This window comes from Rattus rattus, chromosome 2, assembly GCF_011064425.1.
Source record: "Rattus rattus isolate New Zealand chromosome 2, Rrattus_CSIRO_v1, whole genome shotgun sequence".
NCBI lineage: Eukaryota > Metazoa > Chordata > Mammalia > Rodentia > Muridae > Rattus > Rattus rattus.
This window is the reverse complement of record NC_046155.1, coordinates 77,168,349-77,177,337: the sequence shown is the minus strand read 5'-3', so window position 1 is coordinate 77,177,337 and position 8,989 is coordinate 77,168,349.

Below are 8,989 nucleotides of genomic sequence, written 5' to 3'. Positions count from 1 at the left end.
ATAGTAAGGAGTCGGGGAAAGCAGATTTGGGATACTGGGATGTTAGGGAGAGCAAAAAGACACAGCTGGAAGCTAGACTGTAATGGTTGTAAGGCTTTAAGCTGAGAAATGTTGACAGAGGCATTAACCGATTTCAGCCTTTAAGGGGTGGAAGTATGCTGATTGCTTTAGAGAGATAAGCCTAGGGAGGATTGGGGGTGTTCCACTGAAGCATGGGTTTGTCAGTTATAGATCCTAAAAATTTGGGAGGGCTTAGGCTGAACACATCTAACATTGCCCATTCTATGTGTACCTGGCCAGCAGAGCAAAGGTCATATCCACTTTGAAAGAAGGGAAGGCAGGGAAAAAAAAAACAAAAAATGCTATTTGAGTTAGAAACAGGGTTTACCAACTATGAGAGTATCTGTTGCTTTTCCAGAGAAGGGGGTTCAATTCCCATCATCCATGTCAGACAGCTCTCATCTGCCAGTAATTCTAGGGAATCCAACACCCCCTTCTGGCCTCTCAAGACACGTGCAATCAGGTGGCATACATATATACACACATATAAAAGTATGCATAATCGTTAAAGACTTAGTTATAAAATAAAGAGCCCATTTAGTTTCAGACATAATAAAACAGAGTTGATTTGTTTGCAAGTACTATTGAAGCATCTAAAATCAGCATGGGAAAAATGTTAGTACATGGGAACTCACCATATTAAATACTCACAATCAGAAGAGAAGAGTTTTCTACTGTGACTCTTGATTTCCAATAGAGAACTAGGGCCCACAAATTGGAAATGGCCAACTCATGTTTCACATCCATTAAGTTCTAGAGGGGACTTTTGGCTCCAGAGTCCTCAGCCATCATGCTATGACCTCATCTTGTGTCAGCATCAAGGTGGTCATCCACTAGAGTCTATATTTTAGAATTTATTGGAACAACCTTTTTCCCATGGTCTCTAACTTTAGGGCAACGCTAGTTCACCCCAAATTTCCTGATCACCTGTACATTTGCCCTAGATCTTTTCCCTTCTTGGTGACTTGAAAACCATCTGAAATAAAATTACTGTGTTTATTGCCCAGCGTGATCTTGTGTCTAAGTTGGCACAGGTTTGTTCTAGGTTTTAGAGCCTGTGTCTTATTTTTTTTTAATATTTTTTGTGAATTTTACATCATGCATCCTAATCCCACTCAGGTACTCGACCATTCTAATCCACCCACTACACTTGCAACCTCCCCACCCAAAGGAAAAAAATCTCATTGTGAAAACTGTAGTGTGTCACAGTATGCCCCCTAGTACACTCTGTCCACACATTTTCACTTGTAAATGTTAATCGCAATGAGTCATTGGTCAGGCTTGAGACTTCTGGCTTCTGCTATAGCTTTGGGTCTGCAGAACAAACCCCTTCCTGTGTTCCAACAGTTGATAGATAGGTTAGGTGTTAGGCTGGACCAATTCAAAGCCCTGGATCTGGGCCTGGATGGTAGCTAAATTTGTTAACCCTACAATTCTCCTGTACCCACACCAGTAGGGTAAGCCTTGAAGCACTGTCTGTTCTTATGATCCTGTGTGGTGGTTGTCAGTCCAGAGTCTGAGCTCTCATGTCCTGGGTTTTAATACTAGCTTAGCCACTTGCTTGTTATGGACCTAAATGAATTACTTAACTTCTCTGGGCTTTACTTTTTCCACACATAGAATATGGGTGTCAATGATAACTACCTCATCCTATTTCTGAAGATAAATGAGTTAACTCATTTAAAGTATTTTCAACAATTCTAGCACACAGCACAAGGTCAGAAATTCACTACTGCTCAGGGAAGTTACTGCTCTCACAGTCACAGCTACTGCTATGTAGATTACTTCATGCCTAAGAGGCTCTTCACGAGCCCCTATCCTCTCTAGCACTCCATGATCAGGTCTTTGTTAGTCTCAAATCAGAAGCTAACCTTGTCTTCCTTTGCTACAGAGCCTGTTGATGAGACACACATCCTCCCTGATTTCAGTTATGAGCATTGTACACTCTGCCTTTCCTGCTGGCACTGAAGTATTTATACACAAATTAGGTTGAAGAAGAAAGAATTCCATCCTTAGTGGTCTCTGCCCTGATTCATGAAGCCCGGTCTAGGCACAGGGGCCATATCCTCATCCCCTTAACATTCTAGGGCCCGAATGAAAATTCTGGACTGCCAAGTGCTCAAGAGGCTCCTGGGTTTCCCTGGGTGACTATTAGAACTAAAGTTGCTGTCCATCACCTGCAATCCTTTGAACCAGAAAAAAGTATTCACTGAAGACCCAAGCCAGGATGGACATGATGGAGAGTGTTCAGGTCTGGAGGTACTGAACATGGTCGTGATTGAACATAGATGTGTTTTTATTTCTGTGTTTCTACCCTGACAGCTGAGGTCGCTTGATTATTGGATTAAACCCTAGTCTAAGGGTTGCTGGGAAGGAACTTCAAAGATGTTTTGAAGAAGTAAAAGACCTTGTTCTAAACAAGATGAGTAGGTTGAAAAACCAAAGTCAAAGTTTTCAAGAAAAGAGAAAATGTTGCCTTCCCGGACCAACATCCTTGCCTGAGTAAGTCTCCAGCAGGCCCTGCAAATTCAACCATTAGCTCAACCATCATAGCCTTTCCCTTAAAAGTTAACTCTTTCCTTTCCCCTTTCTCCTCTCCTTCTCATGCCCTTGATTTCTACTTAGGTTCTCCTCTCTTCTCTTTGATCCTCTCCCTTTCCTCCATTCTTTCTTATGCTGTGAAGAATAACCCTAGTGAGTGATATTCTCCACCATCCGGGGCCACTGGAAACCTATTTCTCTAAAGGGATCAGATTCCAGGAGTAAAATGATGCTAGTATATAATTATAAGATAAAGAAAAGAGAATCAAATAGAAAAGAAAGAGAGGAAAGGAGGGAGGAGAAAAGGAAAGAATAATGAAGGATGAGATGGAGGGAAGGAACCTGGAAGGAAGAGACAATGATAGAATGGAAGAGAGGAAGAAGAAAGGGAAAAGGGAAGAGAAGAAAAGTTGGGAAAAAGAAATAAATGGGGAAAGAAAACAAGCTCATTTTTATTCAAAGCCCAGAGTATAGACATTTTTCCCACAGACCAATTCTGCTCCTTGCTGAGTTACATGAAAATTGCATATAATTAGAGAACTCAGCCATTTGGCCAGGCTGTCAGACTGGTGGCCTGTGGATTTACTGAGCAATTGGCAGGTCATAGCCTGGATAAACATAATCCCCACTTGATAATCACAGCTTCAGAATAGCTGGTTCTGCTTCTCTTTACAAATGGCGAGTCTGAGCCCTACGCTGCAGATCAAAGATGGAAAGTGACTTAGCTAATATCACCCTGGAAGGAGGGTCAAACTTATAAGTTAGACTTGAGGTTCCCAAACTTTTCTTTGTTACACAATGCAGAAAGAATAAGATATACCTTCCCCTTGATTCCCATCAGTCCCTTCTAGTCTTCCCGTTCACTTCATTCCTAAGAACCAGAAAAGAGACGATACCATCTGCCCTTAAAGACTCCGAGTCATCAGCCTGGACAGGTGGAGCCCTCAACAACGCAAAGGAGTTTTAAGGTGCATCCAGCCACTCAGGATTTAGAAGTTGAGATCAACTGACCTGAATCCCAACATACAGTGACTGAGAACCTCCCTGTCACTTTGTGGAGACAGTAGCTTACTATACTCAGTGGGAATTTGGAGCATCTGTTTCATCCAAGATAGTAGCATGAAAAGCTCAGTGTGCTACTGAGAATTTTGCAATCAGCAAACAGAGGAAATATATTTTGAGGCATGGGATCTAAGGTTATGCCCTTCTCAAAGATCAAGGTCAAATCGATCATTCTTAAGAGAAAATCTGTTTGCTTTCTATATAGAAGTTTCTATTGCCCACTGTAAACTAGACACAAGCCATGTCATTATCTATATAGGAAGTTCTGATAATGCTATATTCTATAATAGAGTAGGCAAAGTGAACTCTGAACCCCAAAGCACTTAGTGATACTTGAATTGTATCAGTAAGTATGAGATTCTCAGTAAATTATGTTGAGAGTAAGCTCATTAATTTAGTCCAAAGGAAAGCGAAACAATGAGGATTTGTACAAATACAGAATTGATAATGTCAGCTAGTCATGATGGTCCTTATTAGAGCACTCTGAGTGCTACAGTTGATGTGGGCTTAATTAATCATGCATTGATGCTTGTCAGTGTCCAACAGGCTTTGTTCATGAGAATCAGAGGTATAGGAGACAAGGGAGAATGACTTCAGCAAGAGAATTCTTGGTATGTTAAAGAACTGAAAGATTTTACAAGTAGCTAAAGTATAGTAGGACTGTGATCAAAGACAAGTCAGAGAGGGAACAATGGCTAGATAAGCAAGTATCATGAGTTGAATAAAGGATTTGGATCACATCATAGGAATAGGGATCATAGGAGTGTTTTAGATGGGGAGAGCCAAGAAGTTGGCATTTTAAAGAGATGATTCCAGCTGCTGGCTTAAAATGTCAATTTTTAGAAGAATGGGTGAAAATGAAAACAAGGAAACCAAAGGTGCATGGGAGGGAAAACTGCATCATGAAGATGATGGTCTTGGCTACAGTGATAGAAATGTAAATTAAAAGGAGTGGGTAGGTAGGTGGATGGATAATTGATGAGTTGATAGATGGATATGTGGATTTGTAGATTGATGTGAGTGTGTGGAGGGGTAGATGATTGAATGCATATATGGACTGGTCAATGAGTAGATATGTGAGGATAGTTAGGGTTAATGTATAGATGGATATATGAATCAGTAGATGGACTGATTGCAGTGGTAGATGGATGAGTGAGTAGAAGGGTGGATGGATGGTTAGATGCATGGGAGCTTGATAAATGGGTGAATGGATGAATAGGAGGGTATCGTGGTAGGTAGATTGGTTGGTTGTGTAGATGGTTGGATACATGTGGATGGACAGATGGATTAGTAGATGTGTTTATTGCATTAATAGATGGGTAAGTAGGTAGATGGAGGATGGATGTTTAGATATATTGGTGGTTGGATGGATGGGTGAATGGGTGAATAGAAGACTAGATGGATGAGTAAGTTGGTGGGTGGGTAGACAGGAAAATGGGTGGATTGTATGGATGGAAGATGGATGGGTAAAGTGTATTAATGGTAGATGGACAGGTGAATGAGTGGATGGATGTGTGGGTTTGTGGGTGGATGGATGAGTAAATGGGTAGATAGGAAAATGGATGCATGGATAATTAATTCAATGAAGTGTGTGTTTGTGTGCATTTTATACTCTCTTTATTATTATTTTGCTCCTCAGAACCAGAAAGAAACTTATTCATATTCTGCAAGCTGGGGTTGCGGATTTAGCTCAGTGGTAGAGCGCTTGCCTAGGAAGCGCAAGGCCCTGGGCTCGATCCCCAGCTCCGGAAAAAAAAAAAAAAAAAAAAAAAAGAACCATATTCTGCAAGCTGTCTGTTTACTGTTAAGGATTTTTCTTAGTCAATGAGGAATGAGTGAAAATCCAAACAAAGGGCCCATGTTGTGTACAGAGAAAAATTACTGTGCCACCCCACTTGTAGATAAAGAGACCCATGTTCTTGAAGGAAAGTAGACGAATGTGCAGCAGGAATCCAGCTGCCTCTGTCTCAGTTTGTAGGTGCTTGTCCTTCTGCACAGAGCTGTTGCTATATCCTTTGAACCCCATCCCACAAAGTGAAAGATGACCAAAGGCAAAAATGAAACAAACAAAACCCCTAAAACAAAAACAAAAAACCCCCAAATCCATCTATTATATTCATCAATTATAATGACAACTTTCAAAGAGTGAGCTGGAAGTCAAAACTGAGAATTGTCCCCCCAAGGGAGCAGCCACAGAGAGAACAAGTATTTAGCTTTGTTCTGTAGGGTTGTGGGGTAATGGCATTATCTCACAAATGTGTGAAGATCAAAGATGAAATAAGTGTTATGGTTTGGAACTTAAATGACCCCAGAAGCTGTGTACTAAAGGTTTACTTTCTAAAGGTGGTGTAGTGCAGAAGAGGGGAATGAAGTCATTGGGCATGAATAGGTAGGTAGATTAATTCACTCTTCCATCCAACCACACACATGCATTTATGCATCCATCCACTTGTCTACACATCCATATATTCATCTATCAACCCAAGCACTCATTCACTTTCTCATCCACCCATTCTTTCCTCATTCTTTTCTCCTAGGTTACTGTGAAGTGAGCAGCTATGCTCCTCTATGTACCTCAGTCATATAATGATTCATCATTTCACTGTCCCACAAACAGCAGAGCCAACTAACTATAGCTCAAACCCTCTTAAACCCAAAGCACAGTAAACCTTTGTCTTCTAAAGTTGATTACCTTGGGTGTTTTGTGACAGTGGTGGAAAGCTGACTAACACAAATGAATACATGTGCAGACAGAGATGGGGAGAGGCCAAAGCATTCAGAAGGAAGATTCTACGTTTTGCCATTTCAGAAAGTCTGGGCATAATAATGTGGAGAAACAGAGATAGAAAGAGAACGAATAAATTATAGAACTGGTTCCTCTAAATGAGTAGAGAGGTACGTAGGGGAGGGCAAATTTATTGATTCATAATTTTATTTGCATCTGTGCACCAATAAAGAGAGTGGATTAGGAGGATCCCTAGGAGCTTCATTCCAGAGATGCATATGAGCTAGAGGGAGGAGTGGAGACATTATTCCTGTCATGTTAGAGGACAGGTCCACATGCTCTTGCTGTAGGAGTAATGAGGACAAGAAAAGGGAAAGAAATAGAGGTAGGCAAGGAGAAACTGAAGCATAAGTCAGATAAGACAGAGGTGGAGAGAGACAAAGAAGTGCCTCTCAGCAAAGAGCCTGCCAGCCCTGTACTCCCTGACTGCTCAGGGATTCTTTGCCTGCCATTCCAAACTAGTTGTAACCTCTGTGTGCTGTGACTATGTTGCCTGTTTTATGGTGTTAATTCTTTATGCCACTAGAACTTGCTTGGGGGAGGCCTTATTTTTTTCAGAGCAGCCTTTTCTGTTTCTGCTTCATCTCAAGCACTGGAGAAGGAGGGCCCCTTAGCATGCAGTCTTAGCACTGTGGTCCCATAACAGCGCCCCGAAGTTACCTGGGTGGGAAGGGGCACAACAAGAAGTGCAGAAAAAGATCCCATTAACTCCTGCCTCAGGGTATCCCTGTGAAAAACGGATAAAATAATAGCAATCCCTTTCTTGCCCTCACAGGTGACTCTGCAAGGGAGAGTAAATCTCTCTTTCCCAGGAGTACCCTGGAAGGCAGGTTTTATAGATGCTGTAGAGAAGGGGTTTGTTCTCAGGGAATGGGGCCATATTTGAACTGAAAAGTTAATGAATGTTTCCAGGAAACTCAGAAGGGTTCACGAGAAAACAGAGCTGCCAAAGTGTGGGTTCAGGCTGCTCTTCGTCAGGGATTTATTGAGGACATGCATTGACTCAGTGATAAGCCAAAATAAAAGGCCATGTGGACACAACTAGGGGCTGCACAAGACCAAGGCATGGCCGAAGCAGATCACTCACCTGACGCTCACAGAAAGTTTGTAAGCTGCCTAGTACTGAACTGTGAGAACAGGGGGTGACATAGGGCCCATAACCTCAAGTTCAAGCTTCTAAGAGTTTTGCAGCTAAGGGGTAAAGGCGTTTACAGATGAGCCAATGAGTGAAATTCTGCAGATGATGATTAGAAGTGTGGGGAGAACACAATAGAAGGCTGGCTAGAGGGTTTGTTGGGGAAAGCATTTCAGTTAGGTGGTCAGAAAAGACCTGCTGAGGAGGAAGTATTTAAGCTCCAGTCTGATTATTGAGAAGAAAGATGCATAGTCATTATAATTGCACAGATTTATGTCTGAGTAAAACTAGAAGGTAGTACAGGGCTCTAGTAGGGAAGTGATGCACTCAGATGCTGAATAAAGAGTGGATTGAAGTTGATTTGTCAAGAATAGGGCAAAGACACCAGTTTTCAATTCAGTATAGTTGTTGTGGTAGCAGACAGTGGTACCTTAACATAGCAGGAAGTGGCCATCTTAGTACCTACAGTAGCTGTAAAAACAAGACTAAACCTTATGAAGTTGAGGCAGTATGATCTGAAGCTGGCTTGAGGCATATAACATAAACCCAACTTAATGGCTGGTCATATTAAATGATGTCAAAGAAATAATGCAGGTAAAACTCTCCCTGTAGACTGATGGAATTATACATTGGAATAAGTAAACTTTTGGGTAGCAATTTCCCTTTAAATTGAAACGTTCCCTGCTAGAAGAAAGCTCTTTAAGATTCAGGAAGTAAAATATGCAAGGCCCAGGAAGTAAACAAATGTTACAGGATTCACAAAGTAATGCAAGAGCTCTAGAAATGGGACTCTGGGAGCTCTAGAAATGCAAATTTCATGAGTCATGGGGGTAGGATTTTTTATGATGTCCCTGTCTATGATCCATTCATGCCCCTATAAGAAGCCCCCCTCTTTGAAGTGGCCGTAAAAACAAATCACCATTTCAATGACAGTTGGGCAGGATTGAAGGAGCCCATTCTCCTCTCAGGCTCTTGTCTTGCCTTTACTCTAAGAACGGAGTGTGCAGTCAGTGAAGAGTGAACAAGCAAAGGGAAAATTTCACACCACTTCATAGCAGTTCAAAAGGAAAGTAGAAACACGAATGTAAAAGTAGAAACTGAGACACTTCATGGCAGCAGGATCCTAACAGAGGCTGCAGTGTTACAGCTGCACGGTCTTGGCAGAGCACAGCTCCTAGCATAGCAAATCTATGGAAAGAGGTCATCAAGGGTAAGTTCAGGGGTCACAAGTCCCCAGCCTCTGGCAGTTTTCAAAGACTGAGAGTTTCTCTCTCTCCTCCCCCTCCCTCTTCCCCCCCTCTCTCTCTCTCACACACACACACACACACACACACAGAGAGAGAGAGAGAGAGAGAGAGAGAGAGAGAGAGAGAGAGAGAGAGAGAGAATTTGCACATGAAGAAGAA